General features: G+C 45.1%; 1 non-coding gene across 1 annotated transcript; it reads right to left on the reverse strand.

Moving 5' to 3' along the window:
• Positions 1 to 8,895: 8,895 nt before the first annotated feature.
• TRNAK-UUU lies at positions 8,896 to 8,968 on the reverse strand. The gene has a single exon. It is a non-coding gene; the product is annotated as a tRNA-Lys (tRNA).
• Positions 8,969 to 22,662: the final 13,694 nt, after the last annotated feature.

The following is a 22,662-nucleotide window of genomic DNA, read 5'->3' on the forward strand; positions in this document are numbered from 1 at the left end:
TTCATGGGTTTCCCTTCAGACAGGATAGGGAAACTTTGTTTCTGTATATCCCACTTCGGTTTATCAGTCTCTTTAATGAATATGATTTTTGTAAGGTACAGTATTTGTTTGGCAATCCAGAATCCATTGCACCACCTTCCACTATCCAAACCCCGACTCCTCTGGAAAAGCATCACTCAAATGGCTTGACAGGCCCTTCATGTCAGGTGGACTAGGACATCAGGGCTTTCCTTTTCTGACAGCTCTGAGTGGTTTAGGGATGGGCTGGTGACAACTCAGGACTGTTGGAAAGGGAGGACTATCTCCCTCCACCCTGCCCCCCACCCCCCCCCCCAGTGAATTCTTGTGGCTGGTTTAATAATTAAATCGACACAAGATAGATTAGCTGGAGAAGAAAAAACCAATTTAACTCCTACACACGGAGGTCTCAGACAAATGGGGTCCCTGAAGTGACCAAAGCAGGCTGTTTGTAAATCATTTTTATACAAAGAAACAATTATTTGTGAAGATTTAAGGAAGGGGCTGGTGCTTGGGGTAGCAGACTAATGAAGAAGTAACGGAGTTAGTTTATGCACCTTTCTTAGCCATGAAATCCCTGACTCTGTTAAGGGTGCTGTCTTTCCTCCTGGTGTAGGGAGAATGCCTTCACATAGGAGATTTATTTCCTGATTTTGAGGGAAAGGGGGGGTGGTCAGTGTATTTTAGGTTATTTTTTTCCACCAGCTATTTCTCAAGTAACTTCATTTCCAAACAGTCAATATGCCATTGAAGCATATTTGAGGGTAGGCTGCCCTGGACCTCAGTAGGACCAATGAGGTGCAATGAGAATCTTGTCATGGTTTCTGGGACTGAGGCATGGACTCTTTCTCCACTGGAGTTAGTCTGGCCTGCAGTATGACAGAGATTTTCTAAAAACAGACTTGAGAGGGAAAGGAGGAAGTAAGAGACCAGGAGACATTAGTCAGGACCCGATGACATCATTTGAACGTCTAGACCCAACTGTGCCTTAAACTAACAAACTATTCCTTGTATTTCTTAGTTATCTGATGCTGTAAATTCCTTTAATTTAAAGTAATCTAACTCCAGTTTTCTGTTGCATGCAGTCAAGGGTCCTGACTGGTACAATCTCCCAGTTATATGATGCCTAGTGTCCCAGCCCAGAAGTAGTGATCCATAGGATTGCAAACACATGGCAATGGGTTCTCCAGGATCTCTAATGTCATCCTGGATAGCTGGTTACTAACTAGTCAGTCTTAGGTTCAGCTGGCTCTGCAAGAAGAATCCTCAAGTTACCAGTTCTCTCCTGTCATTCCTTTAGAAGGTGTCCTCTGTCCCTATAAGGCAACATACAGGTGACTTAAGATAGCTTTAATGAGCCCAACAGTGAAGAGACTGAAAAAAAAAATTAAAGCCAGAGTCATTGGAATGTGATGATGTGTGGCTTAATGATGCGGTGAGGCCAATGTCATTCAAGACTTTGATGCTGGGTTGGGTGCTCTGGTTTCCTTCAGCTCTGAGGAATGCTGAACCTCTGGACCTGCCAAGACCTCAGATAGGTGGGGAAACGTTTACATGCCTGGAGGGAAAAAGCTCTTTCCAGTTACAAAGTGAGAATCTCAGTTGCTTTTCCACCATTGATCAAGAAAATCATTGTCTAAATGGAGGTTTAAAAAAATGAGTAAATGCGCTGCTCTGTTCACTTAAAGGAGCAAAGGTTTGCACCAGTGTTCAGAGCAGGCCATTCGTCAAGTGACCTGGCACATGCAGGATGGTGTCTGTGTCTGCTCGGGCTTTAGTGGAACAGCGAGGGTTGTGCCTTTTGACTCACTAATCAGTTTCCCTGAGTTTTCTGGGCTAATAAATCACTTTGCCTCGTCTCCGTTGAGCTGCACATGGTGTTTCTGTTAGAAAGACCTTCATATTTACCTTCTTATTTGATAGCAAGTGTTGATGGACATCAGGCTTCCTTATAGATGAGAGCCTCTGACCCTGGGTCAGAGTAGGAAATGGGATTTTTCAAAAAATGTCACAAAAGTCGTAGAAGGCAAGAATAAAGAAAGAATCACAGAACTGATGCTCAAGAATCTATGGAAAGTGGCAAAACTGACAAGGTAGTTACATTAGTTGGGCCTCTCCAGAGAAACAACCAATAGGAGATGTGTGTGTATGTGTGGTGTGTTTATAAAATTTATTGTAAGGAATTGGCTCGCATGATTATGGAGGCTGAGAAGTGCCCTGATTTGCCATCTGCAAGCTGGAGACCCAGGAAAGCCAGAGACATAGTTCTAGTCTGAGTCTAAAAGCCCGAGAACCAGGGAAGTCAATGGTTAAGCCCTCGTCCAGGGGCAGGAGAAGAGGCACATCTCCACTCAGGCAATCAGGCATAAAGAGCAGAGCCTTCCTTCCTCCACTTCTTTGCTCTATTCAGGCCCTCAGTGGATTAGAAGATGCCCATCCATGTTATGGAAGCAATCTGCCTTACTCTCCTCACCCATTTAAAATGCAAATCTCATCTGGACACTCCCTCAAGAACACACCCAGAAATAATATTTAATCAAATATCTGGGCACCCCATGGCCCAGGTGGTTTGCTATGTAAAATTAACTATCACCGTGGTGAATTCCTGGGTCCTTTCTGAAGGCAAATCAGAGGAGAGAATGCAAACATATCTGTTTGTAGAATTTATTCCAAGAAGGCAGATGCAAAAATTCCTCTTGATGAAAGGCTGCAAGCTTTGTAGATGGAAATGAAATGGTTACAACAATGATCTGAATATAAATTGCTTTGCATTTCACAGATTCAACATTTGAAGTTTCGGCTATTTGCAAATGACTCTTGCTATAGGATGGGTGAAGTTGTGCTGCAGTAACTGCTAATGCTAAGTCGCTTCAGTCGTGTCCAACTCTGTGTGACCCTATGGACTGTAGCCCGCCAGGCTACTCTGCCCATTGGATTCTCCAGGCAAGAATACTGGAGTGGGTTGCCGTGCCCTCCCTGCAGTAACAAACAAGACCAAAATCTCAGTGGCTGAAAGTAAGAAACAGTTCCTTCTCATGAAGCCTGCATTGTCACCTTAGGGTCAGCTGGGACCTCTTTATACGGGGACCCAGGTTCACAGATTCCATCGTGGTGCTTCCTTCTAGTAGCAGGCAGGAGGAGGCATGGCTTAAAATCTTTGCCCAAGGGGAACACTACCACTTCCCCCCATGTGTCACAGGCAATGTCAGTCACACAGCTTCCAAGGGGAAGAGCCTGGGAAGAGACAGGAAATATTCAGTGAACAGGACTTGCATCCACCACACCCCATGACAGGCAGCAATGGGGAGCTTTGTGAGGCACGGAACCATGAACCCCAATTTCCTATAGTGGAGTCAGTGGATGGGCCAGGCCCTGGGGATGCTGACTGAGGCCCGTTTACTCACTGTTCAGGCTCTGGATGCCAGAAAGGCCTGGGCTTCTCTCTCATCCTCTTTGCACCATTCTCATGAATTGATACAAATGCAGACTTTCGGAGTCAAAAATTAGCCTCACAGAGAAAACCAGTTCTAGTCATGGAAGAAAAGAAGAGAGAAGAGGCTCAAAAGACTCGGGTTCTTAGCAAACAGCTCTTCCTAGAAAAACTAGTCAAATGCAAGGAACAAAACAACAAAGTTGTGTAAATGACAGAGTAGCATACATGCTGATATTTTGCAATAAAACAGTTATATAATCTTTCAAAATGTATCTAATTCACACTAAATAGCATGTTGTTTAATATCCACATTCTTTTCAAAAGGATACATTACATTTTTCTTAACCATTAAATCTATGGATCATTCCCTTTTCTCCTGGAACGATCTCTTCCCCTCCTCCCTGATAATTTTTTATCTTATTTCAATATATTTTTATCCTATAAATGACTTTACTTATGAATTAACTATGTTTAGAATCAGATTTATCTTTGCAATTTGCAACACCCAAGTGATTGATATAACACATTTGGATAAATAATTATTAAACATCAAAGCAACATTTTATTGGAAATACACGTCTTATGAGGCAGATGAAGGGGATCAGGACATCTTAAATGAAAGGACACTCACCCCAGCCCCCAGTGTTACAGATGCCCCTTGTTGAACCTCTGGGGGGCCCTGCCAGCCCTGAAGCAAGGCACTATGGAGAGACTCTGGGTGGGTGAAGATCACACTGCTTCTTCTAAACTGAGCAACGCCAGTTGTGAAGGGGAGACGGGGTGGTGGGCGGTGGGAGCGTTTCCAGGTAGGTCAGTCGGGAACACTGCTGTATGGAGTTTGAAGGTCAGTGCCCACACGCTCTTAGGAAGTGCATTCCTTCCCCCCGGGGGGTAAGTCGGAGTCCCTTTGAAAATCCTTCCTCTGCTCCCAGAATGGTTTCCCCTCCCCCGGCTTGAGCAGGAGTAACTAACATTGTGCAAGGAGCGTTGGACCCTATCCACAGCATCCGTCACACCACGTCTCACTTGTCTTCTCACAACAAGGCCCAGAGATACTCAGAGCAGCAAGTGGTCCCCACCCCCTTCCCGCCACACTGCTCCCTCCCTGCCCTCCCCCTTCAGTCCTCTCTGCTTTCCCCAGGACCCCATCTCTGCCCCACTTCCCTCTTCCTCCCTCCCTTCCTCCCTTCTCTCTCTGCCTCTCCCTCCTCCTCCTCCATCAGTCACTCCCTCCTCCTTGTTTCTTCTCTTTCCTTCTCTCCTCCAGTTTTCTTTCTCCTTGAAATCATCATCAGAGAACTAAGCCTTGGATGTTATTTGCATAAAACCATTACAAAGCGGGGAAGAGTGAAATTTCTTTATGGGCCTGGGTGCAACACTTTGACAGATGGAACTGGTATTGGAGAAAACAAATTGTTAATGCTCCACTGAAATTTCACTGCGGGCACTCGATAGTTGCATGGGGGAACCAAAATATACTAGGGTCGAAGCAAATAAATTCCATTCCCAAACCACTAAGATGAAAAGGCAGCTGCAAATTAGGTTTGAAATGGACATCCCTGTCCTCAGAGATTTCGCAGTGACAAATGGATTAGTCCCCAAGTGGAACACAAACCTACTTTGCTTTCATAGAAGTGGAGAAGACTAATAAAGGCTGTGTCTCTATGCAGCCCTGAATCAACTGGGGCTCCGTCAACCTGTTTAATAGCATCACAGCTGAGCTGCTTAATTAAGCTGCAATAAGAGTTGGTCCTTAAGAAACTGGTAAACACCCGAGTCCTTAAGTTTATTAATTAATCTTTAATTTTCTTTCATTTAAAATGAAATGTGTTTAATTATTACATTATTATTTTTAAATGAATAGTGGTTTCAAGGAATCATATAGAGAAGGATCCTTGAGTACCCTCATAGCATCTATCAGTGTTTTCAATGCATACATATAATGCTAAGAAAAATATTTCCAAGGTCAAGTAAAATCATTTTTAGGTAACTGTTTACTATGATCTATCTGGGACACACACTCCAAGTGGCAAGTGTGAGGTTTTGCAAATTCAGGATCAAGCCAGTATCCTAATCTCATTCCTTGCCCCAGCCTCCTATCAGTCAGGAAAGGTAACAAATAACCCCCAAATTGCAGTTAACACATCAAGATTTATTTTTGTTTCTCGTGCAGAATCGATTGCCAGTGGAGATGACCGTAGAGGGCAATGTTCTTGGTGTTTCAGCCATCCGAGGGCTTCCATCAGGCAGTGTCAACCTCACTATACCTGTTTCCACTGCACAGGGCCGGGCTGTGAGATCTCCCCTCGTAAGGAAATTTTAAGTATTGTTGACTATGGCAGAGAAAATTTAGTTTTTGCTTCAAAGTGTGAGGGGTGGATTGTAGATTAATGGAAAGCCTAAGGCAATGGCAACCCACTCCAGTATTCTTGCCTGGAGAATCCCATGGACAGAGGAGCCTGGTGGGCTACAGTCTACGGGTCGCAAAGAGTCAGACAAGACTGAGCGACTTCACTTTCACTATCTGTAAACACGGATTCATGAGTACTAGATGAGTCAGAGGACAAGTCCCTGGGAAGCTGTATCATATTAGTAAAGACAGGATTTTCCTGGGGGCTGGGAAAGAGGGCTGGTCACCGACAAGGAGGCTCTGTGCCCTGGTCCTTAAGATCCATGGAAAAATGGGACCAGGAGGTATGGGGTTGGACTGGAGAAATGGATCCAGTCCACAGGGGAAGGAAGAGAGACGTGCTTTGGCAGACTTTGGGGGTTTTCCCTGATATCTGTGCTTTCCTTCTTTTGTATTAGTAGCCCAGGTATTTTGCTTGGCACAAAACCACATAGGAGGAAAACTACATTTCCTATTTCAGCTTGCCAGTAGGTGTGGCCACATCACTAAATTCTAGTTAGTGTGATGTAAGCCTAAGTACTGTGTTCAAATTCTGAGAAACATTTTAAGGAAAGAGAGCACTCCCTCCCTGCACTGCTTCCTTTCTTCTTCCTGTGGCTGAAATTCAGACTCAGGTGTCCAATGTAAATCAAGCACCTAGAGTTATGAGTGAGAAGCCTTACGCTGAGCATGGCAGAGCAATAAGACAGAGGGGGCCTGAGCCCTTGATATCTTGGGAGCCACTGTACTTACCCTCGACTGTCCACATTTATATAAGGCAGACATACATCTTTATCTTGTTCAAGGAACTGTTCATTTGGGGGGAAACTCTAGCTGAACGGAATATCAAATCTCATCACAATGGGTGCCATTGAGCTAGAAATCTCGGGGAAATTCAGAAGGTAACAGGCAGAGCCAGTGTGCACTCTGATTGGACGCACAATGCAAAACTCCATGGATGGAGGAGTGGATGGCTGACAGGCTGGAAGAGATTTCTGGGTTCCGAGAAAGGTGGACTCTCAAAGGACTGGCCAGGACAAGCTGGCTGTGGGAGCTAGGTATGGGTAGAGACTGGAGAGTGTGGGAGAGGAGAGCAGAGAGAGGGTGGTTCTCTTCCAAGGCTTGGGATGGGAAGGCAGCATCCTTCCGAGGGAGAAAGGGAGAATCAAACCCCACCAGAGTGGGGTTCTACAAGGAAATCAGAGCAGGTGAGAACTCACCAATAGTTAAGATATCTTGAAAATTATATCTAAAAGAATCAGTTCACAGTCGGCTGGAAGAGTTACCTATTGAATGAAGTGAAGAAGGGATGATGGCATGAATGAGCAGCACCGAGATAGGAAAGAGAAGCAGTGTGGAATAGTGACTGAGAATAGGGATTAGAACCCCAGAATCCATCCCTCTATATCTCAGACCGACGCCTAAACGTAGTGTTCAACACATACAGGCTTGTAAGGTCACCGCGGCAGTGCTACTTCTGCTGCTGTTATAGTCGGGAGCAGCTGCGTGTCCACAGGCGGAGCTGATGGCAGATGAAGAGACTTCAGGGCCCACAAGCCACTGTCTCTTTCTAAACTCCCCTGGCAATTTTCCCTCCATGTTCTCAGATGCAGTTCAAGGTTCCTTCAAATCCTGGGTTAACTTCTGTTCCTCTAGGACATCAGTTGTGATCACCCCGATCCCCAGCAATCCCCTGCTCTGACAGTATGTTATTACCTTGTCATCAGGCAGCTGTGATGTGCCATCCTGGATGGATTCTACCTTGTTTTCCCAGCATTTGATGGGCAAACAAGGCCCCTCAAAATACCTGAGCCCTGCTTGATTCTGCAGACTCATCTTGCAGCACCCTCCTCCCACTTTGAAAATCCCGTCCATACTCTCACAATTTTTTTATGTCTAGTTATGACTCGATGGACATGAATTTGAGTAAACTCCGGGAGTTGGTGATGGACAGGGAGGCCTGGCATGCTGTGGATTCATAGGGTCGCAAAGAGTTGGACACGACTGAGTGACTGAACTGAACTGATCACATATTTTATTAAATAGATGTGTAGTAATCATTTATCTATTGTTATACATTCACTTTCCTCCTTGTTTTTCACTATAAGACCACTGCTAATACCTTTGAAACTATATTTTTAAAATATTCATAATTAGTAGCATTCTTAGCGTGACAATCAGAAGAGGTGTGAAGAATTCTGCACTTCTGATATGGAACTTCTCACATACTCTTACATTTTAAAGTTGTCTAAATTTTGTATCATAGGCTTAAATACATATTCGAATATAAATAAATAAATTATATGCACTTCCCAGGTGGCACTAGTGGTAAAGAATCTGCCTGCCAGGGCAGAAGACATAAGAGACTCAGGGTTCGATCCCTGGGTTGGGAAGATCCCCTGGATTGGGAAGATCCCCTGGATGAGGGCATGGCAACCCACTCCAGTATTCTTGCCTGGAGAATCCCATGGACAGAGGAACCTGGCAGGCTACAGACCATAGGGTCGTGAAGAGTCAGACATGACTGAAGCTACTAAGCACGCACACAGGCAAATAAATTATATAGAGTGTTAATATATCAGTAAATCTCAAAATAGAGTAAATATTTATTTTATATATAAGTAAACAAAATTTATATAAATGGATATAATTTTTGACATGTATATATTGGCATTTTAAAAGAAAATTATAATGTAACTTTCAAAAGTAGTCCATTGAAGCTCAATTCCATTCTGGTTCAACATCCACCATCATGGGTTAAAAAAATACATATATATACAAGCTTTGCTTTCTTAGGATTCTACACTGTTCTTTTTTCTCCATCAACTTGTACACTCCTGGCAGAAATTTAGTCTTAATATATATTTTTATTCTTGAAATTCTTTTATTAATCATTTTATCACCTATCACTGCAACAAAAATGTGCTTAAAAATTGAAATTAAAATGCTTTTCATTGACTACAAGTCTTTAAATTTTAAAATAAGCTATTTTAAATTCATTCAATTATTATCATGGTGATTAGTAGAATACATTTGTTTATTTATTTATTTATGGTGCCTGGACAGGGACTTGAGCCCTGGGCCCTCAAATTAAAAGTCTAATGCTGTACCAGCTAAGCTACCCAGGCAGCAGAATATACTGATCAAAACAACTTAAACATGTTTGTGATAAAGACTGATCAATCCTTAAAAAAGTAAAATACTCTGGGACACACTTCTCTTAATATGAGAGGTGGGACTTTTTTCATTGAATATATTCATGAATGAATATTATTATTTTAAAAAGACAGGCTTCAGCATCAATGGCATTCACACCATTTGTTTTTCTCGGTATCAGCGCTGAGAACTGTTCAGGAAAACAAACAGATGGACTTGGAAGGGCTTCTGTTGTCTGCAGCGCAATCGTTTGGTCTCTTTTCAAGTTATATGCCAAAAATTACATCGTGAGTGTTGACAATCTCTGAACTGACATTGGTACTAGATTCTCCAATTTCTGTGACAATGAAGGACTGAAAACAGTCTGACTCGGTAAAAGGAGGTGGTTCTGTTATACAATAGATGTGCCACCTGGTTATCAGACGTTCACGTTCTGCACTGCAGGTGAGCATTTCTAAATTTGCCTTTGCTTAGAGCCCTCAAGGACATTTTTTGTTTTCCTTGCAGTAGGAGCAGGGGACTGCATCTTTGTAAGATTCAGGATGGGTGATGCCTTTTCAGTGGGATCTCTCATCTCCCACCCTCTCTACCCTTCTTCTGCCTTGGGCTAACTGCATGGACCAATCAATGGGCTCCCTTCTCCTATGGCTTCCGGTTGCCTTTATCCAATGGGGAGCCCGGCGTTGGTGGAAGTAAGGAGGAGAAGAGAGAAGGTTGGCTGGGTATTTATGCCCAGGGCTCATCTGCGGAGTGACTCAGGGCTTCTCTGCATTTTCTCCAGAAGGCCACAGCTCATTTGCACTTTACACAGCCTGTCTCCATGTTCTAGAAACCTCTCTTCCCTGACCCTACTCAAGATTCCACCAGCCCAAAGGAGAGGCACAATCCTTTGTAGCTTTCTTTATTCCACCAACACCTTTATTAATAGTTCCTCTATCAAACTCTCCTCAAATAACCCAATTTGACCGCACCTTCTGTTTCCTGTTGGCATCCCTACTGATAAACTTATTTTTTATTTAGTGGAAGAAGGACATGTGTGAAGGAGGAAGTGGCAAATACAACACTAGTTAAGGGGAGGGTCTGGAAACTGGCCCTCTTAGGACCGTCTGTGTCTATGAACCCTTGGAAAAATCTTCATGACCCCCCCAGGGGCCTGGGCACTTCAATTTGATGATGGCCCATTTGGTACCTGACCATCCCTGTATGTCCCTTCCACTGCATAAGGGTAAGGACGCAGTTGGGTGCCAAAGAAGCATTAAAGAAAGCTGGGGTGCTTTCTCTTGAACATCAATGGATACAGGTGAATCCTATCTGGCTTTGATGTGTGTCCAACGCCTTCCAAGCTCTCCTGCTGCTCAGCCACCCCCACCACTGACCTCACCTGCAAGAGAAGCAAATGTCCTCCTCTGAGCTGTGGTATGGGGCCGGGTCTGGTTTCACAAAGCTGGGACCTCATAATTGCCTGCTGGAGTCTGGCATCAATCACCCATGACAGGGAGCTTGCCTGGGTTTTCTGCCAGCCTCTCTGCAGCACTGATTTAAAAATTCTAGACAACTCATCTAGAGTTCTTTATTGCAGCGGCGGGTAACTGATCTACAATAACATGTAAAAAGATAGGGGTCCCCAGGCAACAACAGCAGCTGCCGTTTGCATTGAAATTGGAGTTAAAATGTGTGCTGAATCCACCTGCTGGGGGTGGAGCAATGACCTTGCACCTTCCATCCCGGAATGGTCTAGAAGCCCCTGGGGGCTGTTGCCTGCTGCCACTGAGACTTGAGGCTGCTGCTATTAAACAGATGGCTGTAGGTGTGTTTGCATTAACTGCCACTATGATTTTTTTCTTTTCCTTCATGAGGATATTTCAGATTCTACCATCCATATATCTGTCTAGGTGCAGTGGCTCAGTTGATAATTTGAATTCTTGTTTAGCAAATATTCACTCTCTTCCCATCACCGTGTGAATGGGAAGTGCTTCCTTCACACCCTGTTTGATATGTGTTTGGCCCACTGCTTTGCTTTGACCAGCTGAACGTCAGTGAAAGTGACAAACCAAAGACTTTCAATGTACTCCCGCAGCTTGTTTTGCTCTTGTTCTTCATCTCAGCTCGTGGAGCAAGCCCCGTAGAGCCTGGCCAAGATCAACTGAGCCGTGGTGGCCCCAGGGACCTGTGAATGTGAGCATAAGCGCTTCTTGTCAGCTGCTGAGTTGGGCTGGCAACTCCTGAGAAATGACTTCGTTTGCAGATTGTGCTCTGCTGAACCCAAGGGAACTGGTGTTCATGTCTCTGCTCAAAACCAGGCTTCATTCATTTTGGCAGTTATTTATGAATGCACTTGTTTATTCTGCAAATGCGTTTTTATCACTCTTGATATTAATATTAAGCACTGCAGTAGAGAGATTCATGTGTCTCTGTGTGTCTGAGTTGTCCCTCGATCTTTGGGAGAGAAATGAGGTTACGCAGGTGCACATCTGTAAAGGGCTTTGAAAAAAAAGAAAGAAAGAAAGTGAAGTCGCTCAGTCGTGTCTGACTCTTTGTGACCCCATGGACTGTAGCCTATCAGGCTCCTCCGTCCATGGAATTTTCCAGGCAAGAGTCCTGGAGTGGGTTGCCATTTCCTTCTCCAGGGGATCTTTCCGACCCAGGGATTGAAGCTGGGTCTCCCGCATTGCAGGTAGTCACTTTACCATCTGAGCCACCAGGGAAGGCACACTATATAGCCTGCTGGTTTCCCAGCCCTTTTCTCCAGCTTTGCTTGGCTACATGACCTTCTGAGGCCAGGCTGGGATGCGGTGAGTGGAATGGAATCCTGCTCCTGCCTGGACAGGCTTAGATGACCCCCCTGCATTAAAGCAGGGGCTTTGGGGGAGGAAGAGGGGCGGAAGGTAATGCTCACTGTCTCCCCTGCGGGGAACAGGTGTTCTCACCTCTTGCCTGGGTTACTTGGCTCAGCCACTTTGTGCTTAATCTTGTTTGTTTTCAGGTAAAGAAACGAAGGCTCAGGGAAAGGCAATAACTCACCCAATCATTGGCAGAGGACAGGAGCAGTAAGTGTTAATTATTATTATGCCAGGTCTCCATGATTAGAGATGTGGAAAGACCACCTTAAAGATTGAACTCTTGAACATCTGTGCAGAAGGGAGTTGCCATAGCAGGCCTGGCTGCTCTCTTTTGAAATCCCTGCTTGCAGGGTTGGCCCTTGGCTGGTGTATGGGAACTTGGATGTGGGAGGGTTTGCAACACTCTGATTGATAAGAGGGGCTCCCTGTGCCTAAACTGTTTATACAAAACAGTTTGGTTTATGCTGAACACTTGCTCTCCTTCTGGGAGTCTGGGGTGTGGGTGCATGCTAGGCAGAGGCTGCCCCAGGCCAGGTCCCCAGTAAAAATCCTAGGCACTGAGCTTCTAATGAGCTTGCCTGGTGGGCAACATGCACACATGTTGTCACATCTTGTTGCTGGAGGAATTAAGGGAGACTTGCGTGACTCCACTGAGAAAGACTCTTGGAACCTTGCTCCTGGTTTCCTTGGGATTTCACCGCATGTGCCTTTTCTCTTTGGTGATTTACTTTGTACTGATTTCCTGTAATAAATCACAGCCCTTAGTATAGTTATACTCGGAGTCGTATGAGCGTTTCCCACTGTACCCCCCCACCCCCGAATCAGCAAGACTGACAATGATCTTGGGGTCCCCTAATGCAACATCCCTTCCTTTTACTTGACTCTAAGCCGTGGGTGTGGACCCCTCACCCCAATTCCAACACCATCCTTGACTTTTAGAGTCATCTTACTCATCCATAGGACTCTGTTGAAATCTCACCTTGATCACGAGTTGTGAAGGGTTTTCACCCTTCTTGTGACTCCACAGCATTAACTTCCAGAATTATCCATCAGGTTCTGTGTCTTAAAGGATCATCTGTTTCCTTCCAAAGAACTGAGTTTTGACTTTTTTGGCATGTGTCAATGTATTGCAGCCCTTAGCCTAGAAGCTGAGATAAAATGATATAAAGTGAATGTTTTCACATTGGTTTGTCTTGTCTTCCATGCTCTGTGTTCACTGAAAAGAAGACTTTTGAAGAGAGAATCTTAATAGATACCAAATTATTACTTAACTTCAAAATATTTTGACAGCTCACAGACACAGCTATAGCAAATATGTCTCTCAGTTACAGTGCCTATAACTGGAATTAGCCCTAGGACTGTGAATCCTAGTTTTAAATGTGATTAGAATTTTATTCCCTATAGATTGTTTTAATCTATGACTGTTAATCCAGTCATCAAAAATTGATTGAGTGCCAAGTGCCACTGACTGAATATTGTGGAAATGACAAATGGAAACGACTCATTCTATTCTTTGGAAAGATGTGGGTTCCATGGTGGGTCTTGTAGATATTTTCCATGCCTGCCCAGTCTCTGGCCACCCATACCCCAGCCGTGCAATAACCTCGGGGTTGGTCATGCTCACCCTCCTCCCAAGTCATCCATGTGTCTCAGGGAAGATGACCCCATGCCTAGTGACATTGGGACTGAACATTCCAAGCTAAGCAATGTAATAGCATCCTGTTTCCCACATGATTGGTTCACCAAAACCACACCTAAGCCAATCAGCATGTAGTAGGCTCAGGGTGGCCCAATCAGGACAGAGTTCAGATTTTCCTTGGCTATGTCACCCTCTGGTCATATATGGGAGAATTGGTGATTTGAATCTCAGAAATGCTGGGCCATTTTGGGAAGGAGGAGAGGAGGAGGAGAGAGGTACCAACATGAAAAACAAAAGATTAAGTGGAGAAGAATCTTCAGCTACTCCTGATGTCTGAACCTCTGAACGTATTGCCTATGTGAACAACATATCATTTTGAATAATTAAGTAAGGAAGAGTTAGTACTTTTAAGGTTTGCATTTAAAATTAATTTAAATGATTTAGCTCCAGAGCATCTGTTCACCTATCCTTTCTCCCATTGTTTATACTCTGATTTTCCTTTGGAAAAATTCTTTCTCCTATATTCCCAGACACATGTTTGGACTGATACCAGAATCAGATCCATAGGGGTTGCTTGTGCAAGCTTATGCCAAATGGCACAGTCTGCCATTTTGGTTTTGATGATTGGATTAGGAATAGACTCATAACTCAATTTGGGCTAGCAAAAGGATAAAAAAATTTAAGACTTGTGTATTAGATACTATGAGATCCCCTTTATTCTGCTAGTTTGTGTGAAGATCTGTGTTCTAGACTCCCAGGAGCAATTCTGCTGCCTCCTGTTGAGAACCCAGAATGGCCGGAAGATAGAGTCCAGGGATAAAGGCAACATTACAGAAAGCAGGGGTGAATGAGGGAAACCAAATCGTTTAAGATCCTGAGTTTGACCTGTCACGAGGCATGCTACCTCTGGACCTCTCTCTTATGGGCATCAAACCCCAGCCAACCCAGCCAACAACAACAAAACTGTTTATTAACTATGAAACTAGTTTGAGCTGGTTTCTCTGACATTTGCTACGCTTACTAAACTTTTCTATGTCATTAGCCATTAGGGAAGTGCTGATTAAAGCCACAGTGAAATACCACAACACATCTATTAGAGTGGCTGTTGTGAAAACCTGACAATACAGTATATTAATATATAAGCTTTATATACATATATGTATATATATATATATAGTGTTTGTATGTATATATATAAAAGCTTGTGGAGCAACTGGAACTCTTGTGTTCCATTTAGAAAAGCAAAACGGTATATCATTCTGGAAAGCAGTTTTTTTAGATTCTTATAAAATTAAACACACTCTTACCAGATGACCCAGCAATGCCATTCCTGAGTATTTACCCTAGAGGAAAGGAAACTTATGTTCACACAAAAACGTCTACCCCAATGGTTATAGCAGTTCTCTTCGTAATTGCAAAAATATGGAAACCACCCAAATGCCCTTCAGCGAGCTAATGGTTAAATAGCCTATACATCCACATGATGGAACACTACTCAGGAATAAAAGGAATGAACTATTGATATACAGAGCAACTGCTTTGAATCTGGAAGGCATTAGGTTGAATGGGAAAAAAAGAGTCTCAAAAATTACTGTGTATTTCCATTTATATGACTTCCTGGAAAGGGGGAAAAAAACACCCAAGATAGAGAACAGCACAGGACTGCCAGGAGCTGTAAGTGAGGGAGAAATTATGAGTAGAAGGGACTAGCAGGAGGCTGGATTTCTTTAGTGGGGGGAGATGATAACACTGTTCTCTATCATTATGATGAGGGTTACACAACACATATGCATATATTAAAATTCATAGACATGTACACTACAAAAGGTCAATTTCACTGTATAATGTTTTAAAAATGGCATTTAAAGTCACACAGGCAAACTGATGTCTCTGAAGGCATGACTTGAATTTCCCTTAGAAAAGAGGAAGATTCTCCCACAGGCCCTATGCTCATCTAGATATGGCCTAACTTTCCAGAATGAAATCCCAGATCCTTGCAGGAGGATGGTGCTGGAATGCCTTCCCTCAGAGGTGGCGTCAAGCTCTGCCCGCCCATGGAAATGTAGGACAGCTAAGATTGTGGTCTGAAGGCTCAGTCTTTTTCCTCCTCCTCCCAGTTCTGACAGGCGCATGGAAATAATGTTGGAAATGTAAACTCTGAGTGTGAATGGTAATTTTATTTCCAGAGATGGTTAACTATTTTTTTCCTTCTCGTAGGCTGAAAACTTCATTCATACCCAAATAAATTATCTGGGGGTGTTGATAAGAGGATATGTCTTAGAGCCTTTTCACAAAGCTCTGTATTCAGAAAACCAGCCCTTCTCAGGGCTGAACTTTTTATAGGGAGTTGGGGGTGGGTGGGTAGAAGGGTGGGAGGATGTATGGCAATCTGAATATGCTGTGTTTTCTTTTCCTTTTTATGTGTTCACAAAGCACTCTGATATCAGGGAACCACAAGTTCAAGGTGGGAAAGAAGATAGGTTTCTCCGGAGACAATTGCCTTTCAAAGCACACACAGGAATTCCACTTATTCTGAAGACCTGCTGGCAGCAATCCAGTTTAGTTTGCATTTCCTAAGACAGAAATTGGGAAATAGCAGTAGAAAAATAGGAGACCCTTGTTGTCTATCTTTGGCTGCAAAGGTAGATAGCCAGGGACTCTGTTTAAATGGCTGAGTGAAAACGGACATATGACATAGTGGGGTGGGGATCATTTTAAGGTTTTATACAAGAGCTATGGTTTTTAATTTTCTATGTTTTCCCCCAAATTTTGATAGCAGCTATGTGTGCTAGTAGCAGGCATTGGCTGCAAATGGTAGAGATCCAAAATTAAACTAAACGAGAAGACAAGGGGAGATGGCTTGTTTAACTGAAAAGTTTGGAGGAGGATTGCAGGCTTGGTTGGATCTAGGGTTTTTTTTTTTTTTTAATCAGTTATTCATTAGTTACAAATAGAACTGGGCCAGGAGAAATCAATCTAATATAAATGTAAAAGGTTTATGTGGCTTATGGGATGTCTGGGAAGAGCGGGAAAAAAAAAAAAAAGATTTGGTGGATCTGAAATCAGGAGTGAAATTCAAATTGCATTGCAGAGCTTCATCAGAGCACAGACCAATGTCCCCTCTCCTGGGGCCATTGCAGCTGAGCCCAGGCACCAGCCCTGGAACCCCCACATTGATGCCAACGGGAAATTGTGTGTCCTGGGGGCCTCTTGCCAGCAAGGATCAGTGTGGCACCTTCTCCAGGTGACCAGCTTCTGGATAGTGTGGTGCGTCTACCTCACTGAACCAGGGCACCTTCCTGCACCCTACAGAGTGCAGGAAAGTATGTTTGTGACTTCTCGTCTGGGGAAACAGGAGCCCATAAGTTGGGAAATTCTCTAAATATGGGAGGAAATTTAAGGATGTTCTAGGACAAACAGTAACAAAAAGAGCATCATCAGCAAGAATAGCACATGTCAGTAGTTTAAGATGTGCCCGGCAGTCTTCAAAGCACTTTACGTGTATCAGTTGATTAAGTCGTCATCACGTCCCTTTGGAGATGAAGAGTCTGAGATAAAGAGACCCAAGCAATTGGCCCAGTTCTATTCCAGGGTGACTCTCCATGCAGCTTTGCCTGGGATGGTTCCCAAATAATGATCATGAGCACGCCATTTACTCTCAGAAGTGGTCTGATTTGGTCAATGAATTCTGTGGTCCTTCTACCCAGTCATGCAGCTGGGCAGAGGAGAAGCCTGGATGACAAACAGCCACTTACTGGGGGCTGCAGCAGCCACCAGGCTCCCTCTTCTCATTTCTCAGCTCTGCCCTCCTCTGTTGGGGTTCCTTCCCCAGGGGTTAGCGCTGAGAACCTCCCACTTCCCAAGCCAATAAAGATGGTGGTAGGCTACCATCCCTACCAGAGAACCCACCTCCATCGAGTTGTGTGTGTGTGGTTTTTTTTTGCCAGAAGTCACAGAATTTCAACTCATTGGCTTAGTGGGTTTAGAACTCCTTTCTGGAACCTGGGCTGATGCCCCAGGAAACTCAGGTGCTAAGGGTTGAGGGGAGGCATCACCAAATGGAGAGAAGGCTCCTGTGGTGCAGAGAAGCAGGCGGGTGCTGTGCAGAAACAAACATTTGACATCTTGTTTACCTGTAAGAACCCTCCATTTACTGTGACTATTGTAGGAAAACCTGGCTGGCAGAACTGGATTCTCCACGTGCCCCGTGTGTTTAGTGATCAGAGAGGACTGATTCTACCCTGATGCAATCAGACGTTGCCATTGGAACCTATCCCATTAGAGACACAAAGATGGAACAAAAGGCCCTCCCTCAATGCCTTAGGATCGGAAAATTTATTCTGTAGAAGAACCAGATCAGAAATAGTTTAGGATTTGCAGGCCAAGCGTGGTCTTTGTCACATATTCTTGTGTGTGTGTGTGTGTGTGTATGTGTGTGTGGTGTAAAAACCTCTTTAGTTCAGGGGCTGGACAAAAACAGCCTTTGTGGTTGGATTTGGTCCAGGGCAGTTGTTTGCAAGCCCCTAATCCATCACAGAAGGCCAGACACAGATGTGTGAGCAGAGGGCAGGGACAGCCTTGTGTCGCTGGTGCCGGCCCCACCTGTGTGTCTGCAGAGACCATGTGGAGGGAGGGGTGAGCGTCGCGCGGGTTCCTGGAGGTGACCCTTGAGAGCAGGCTCGGGGGCTGCTGGAGGGGCCTCCTCTTTCAGCCATTTGGAGTCCGTTTCCCTTCCTGCTGGCAGCACCGGGTGTTTCTCTGGAGAACCACTGCTGCCCCCTGCTCAGTTCAGACCTCAGCCCGTCAAGATCGCACGTCGTCCATCTCAGTAAAGATCCAGGAATGAGCATGTGGCCCCTCAGTCACAGGCAGAATAAAACTCAAGTCCCTTCCACGACCCGATGGGGCTCCTGCCCACCTTCTCCAGCCTCTCTCCCGTTGCCCTTCATCCCCAGCCACCCTCATCTCCTGTTTTTCCACTGACACCACACTGCTTGGTCCTTCCACTCTGCCTCTACACTTTCTGGTCCCTCTGGCTGGCACGGTCCTCTCCCCAGGTTCACAGAGCTTGCCTTGTGTAGATCTTTCCTAATAGTTGACCTCCTTAAGAGGCCTTTCCCAACTTTTAGAAAATAGTCCCTCTTTATTTTCTTGCCTCTGTCTATCTTCGTCACGTTTGCCACACCTGACATCTTTTATGTTTATTTCTTAATCCCTGTATTGTCTGTTACCCAGCCAGACTGTAAGCTCCAGGAGGGCAGGAATTTTTTTCTGTTTTGTCTCAGGAATCCTCAGCACCTAGAAAAAAATCTGGAACAAAGTGATACTCCCTGAATGTTGGCTGAATGAATAAATTAATATTGGCACAAAGATACTCCCTCTTTCCCAGAAGCTTTGAGTCTAAGAGGTGAAATATACTGCAGCCACAAAGGGAAAATCTATTTGGGGACAGAGTCAAAAGATAGAGAAACCAGATCTTGATGGTATCCTTTGAACACCTTGATCAACCTGTACCTGAAGCCAGGATTCTGTTTTCAGTTACAAAAGGAGATACATGTTAAAACACCTGGATTAGAAGATGACCCATGGCAGGCGTTCAATAAATGAAAGTTGTGATTATCATGATGGGGTCTGGATTGTGTGGTAAGTCACTTCAGTCATGTCCGACTCTTTGTGACTCCAGGGACTGTAGCCCTCCAGGCTCCTCTGCCCATGGGATTCTCCAGGCAAGAATACTGGAGTGGGTTGCCATGCTCTCCTCCAGGGGATCGTCCCAATCCAGGGATTGAATCCGAGTCTCTTATGTCTCCTGCATTGGCAGGTGGGTTCTTTACCACTAGCATCACTTGGTCTCTGGATTGCCTGGCTTCAAACTTGCACTTGAATTTGGAGAGCTGCCAAAACTCTGCTACCCCCAGAATCAAGGGTGAGGCAGAATTGCTGCATGGAAAAAGCAGAACATGTGGCTTCTGCAGTTTGTGAAGCTGCATCAGCTCTATCAAGCAGGAAGCAGTAAGGATCATGAAAAACACTGATTTTTATATGACATATTGCCCTGTGCAGTTTCTTGCAAAAGTCTGATGAGGCTCATACCTCCGTCCTCCCTTCCCTCTGCAGCTGACATAATGCTTTCACATTCACATTCACTCTCACAGAGCATCCAAGGAAAGAACTAAATGCTTGTGAACTACACAGAGACAAAGGTACTGTGTTTCCTTTTTCCACCCTTCTCGTTAAGCCAAGGAGCGAGTCTCAGGTGGGTGCTCAGAATGCCTTATCACCTCTCCTGGGCTTTCAAATCTCCCAACCTAGTTGGGGATGCTGTTGGGACAGGAAACCAAATTACTGTGCAGCCAGTGCATCTTTGAACCCCTTTTGTGCACATTTATTTATCAGATTAGTTAAGCTCTAAGAACAGTGTCTTCACTGGTGAGATAAAATTAAATGCAGAAGCTCTGATGGGGAGGAATGCAGGAAACTCCCATCCCTGGAATGGGAAACCCAGGTAAAGAGCCAAAGGCTGGGCCCCAGGAACGTGGAGAGGGCAGAGAGGATGAGGTTGCTAAGTTGCTATCAGAGAAGAGTAATGGGGCCATCCTGAACCCGCAGTCACAGCCCCTCCCCGCGCTTTGGCAGAGGGATGTCTAGACCCTTCCAGATGCTCTATTCCAGTAGAAGGGTGCACCGCCGGCACACATGCCTGCCCCGGCTGCCATCAGAACACCTCCAAGTCTTTTGCGGCTGACAAAGTCTTGGTTCTGATCACCATCCATCACAAGCTGGTGATGGTTCCAATACCTGGGGCCTGTGTGCCCGCAGCTAACAGAGCCCATCTGTATGGACTGCTTGGCACCAGGACACAGGTCTGAGCAGCAGGCTGATGGGGCTGGCAGCCTCGCATGTTTTCCCTCCTGTCTCACATTTCTCGATCCAGGAGGAGCAGACAGCGTGGAATGAATCCCTCCAGAGAACTGGGAAAGCTGGCAGCCTCTGAGACGTGACCCCTCGCTGGACACATGCAAACAAGCCCTGAGGAGAAGCCTGCAGAAGAAGGTGGGCATTTATCAGGATCCTGTTCACCTCTTCGTAAGGACACTAGATGACTTGTTTAGCCACTGCCGAGAGACCTGCCTGCTCCACTGGGAGAAACTTGCAGAGGCTATGCCTTAGCTAGCTGTCCACGACTGAGGATCAATGCCCAATTGCTCACATTCCCTCCTCCTTCCACCTTTTAAAGGCATCAGCAAACCCATGGCTGCACCTCTATCACAGACCCTGCACTGTCCTCTTCTCTCCACCTCCATCAAGTCCACTCTGATCCAAGCCATCACCCTCTTTAACCTGGACCATCCAGAATCCCTCAAGCTTATCTCTTCTTTTCGCTCCATCCATTCCATCCTCCACAGAATGGCCAGAAAGATCATTTAAAATGATATATCCGACTGGGTCCCCTCACCTATTAATATTTTCCAGGGGGTTGTTGCATCTAAAATAAAATCCCACCTCCTTCCCTGGCTTCAAGTCTCTGTGTTCCTGGCCCCTCCTTACCACACTTGCAACACTCTAGTTGGACTAGAATGCTTGCTGTTCCTTGAATACCAAGCTCACTCCTACCTCAGGATCTTTGCACATGTAGTTCTCTCTTCTGGATTGATCTTTTCCCAGATGGTTAGAGGAAGCACCTCATTGTCATTTTCCTAAGTTCCCTCTCTACCTTTATTTCTTCACTGGAAGCTAGAACCTCATAAACTTCTGTCCCAACATCAAAGTTCCTCTCCAGCTGTCACCTTATCCTGTTCTTGTCCCGGGGCTCTTCTAGCTCTGGGTTTGATGCCTCCTAATGGACGGGCTCAATGGGACATTTGTGCTTCCCTGGTGGCTCAGATGGTAAAGCGTCTGTCTCCAATGCTGGAGTCCCGGGTTCGATCCCTGGGTCAGGAAGATCCCCTTGGAGAAGGAAATGGCAACCCACTCCAGTACTCTTGCCTGGAAAATCCCACGGACAGAGGAGCCTGGTAGGCTACAGTCCATGGGGTCGCAAAGAGTCGGACACGACTGAGCGACTTTACTTACTTACTTACTTACTTTCTAATGGTCTAGCCTGGAGAAGGCAATGGCAACCCACTCCAATACTCTTGCCTGGAGAATCCTATGGACAGAGGAGCCTGGTGGGCTACAGTCCATGGGGTTGCGAAGAGTTGGACACAACTGAGTGACTTCACTTTCACTTTTCACTTTCATGCATTGGAGAAGGAAATGGCAACCTACTCCAGTATTCTTGCTTGGAGAATCCCAGGGATGGGGGAGCCTGGTGGGCTGCCGTCTATGGGGTCGCACACGTCTATGGAGTCGGACACGACTGATGCGACTTAGCAGCAGCAGTAGCAGCAGCAAGGGTCTAGCCTGGTGGAGATAACCCAGGACCAGAGTTCACAAAATATAGGCTTGATCACAACTCTACTACTTAGCTGCTTGTGCTTATGACTTATTTTCCTAATCCATAAATCTATGGAATATTGATATTTCCTTCTCAGGGTTCCTAGGAAGATGTCAGAGCTAGTAGAGGTGAAATATTTTATAAACTGGGATGTCCTCTCAGATATTCATTAAGATTCAATTTATACTTATTGACTACCTCCTGCAAAAGTCAGGCCTAGATTAAGAGTCCAGGGAACAGTGTCTGCCCTTGAGGGCAGGGGGAAGGGAACAGTGGTTCCGTCCACAACACAGAGACAGCCTGGTTTTGAATCCTGTATCTGTCGCTCAGTGCTATTATGACTTTGCAAAAATGGCCTCACTTCTCCTACGTCAGTTTCATGCTCTAGGAAATCTGTTTAATTGCACCTTCCAGAGTGGTTGTGAGGATCAAGCAAGCCAATCTAAATAAAGCTCTTTAAAAACACCTAACATGATAGGGATTAAACCGTCATTTGTTACCAGAAGGGGAGGCTAATTGATAAACCCAATTCTCCACTTTTTATTTCCTGTCTACTCATCTACAGTCTAACTTCTACCCATTACTCCAGGCTCAGATCAACCCCAGCTCGTTAGTCTGACACCTCCTGCTGACAAGTCACCTCTTCCCCAGCCTTGGTGTTGGAAACAGTACTGTCGGCTTTCACATCCATCCTCCTCATAAATATTTGTGTTGTCTCTCCCAGCCTCACCATGTCTCCTGGGGTCATAG

Source organism: Cervus canadensis, chromosome 10 (assembly GCF_019320065.1).
Source record: "Cervus canadensis isolate Bull #8, Minnesota chromosome 10, ASM1932006v1, whole genome shotgun sequence".
Lineage (NCBI taxonomy): Eukaryota > Metazoa > Chordata > Mammalia > Artiodactyla > Cervidae > Cervus > Cervus canadensis.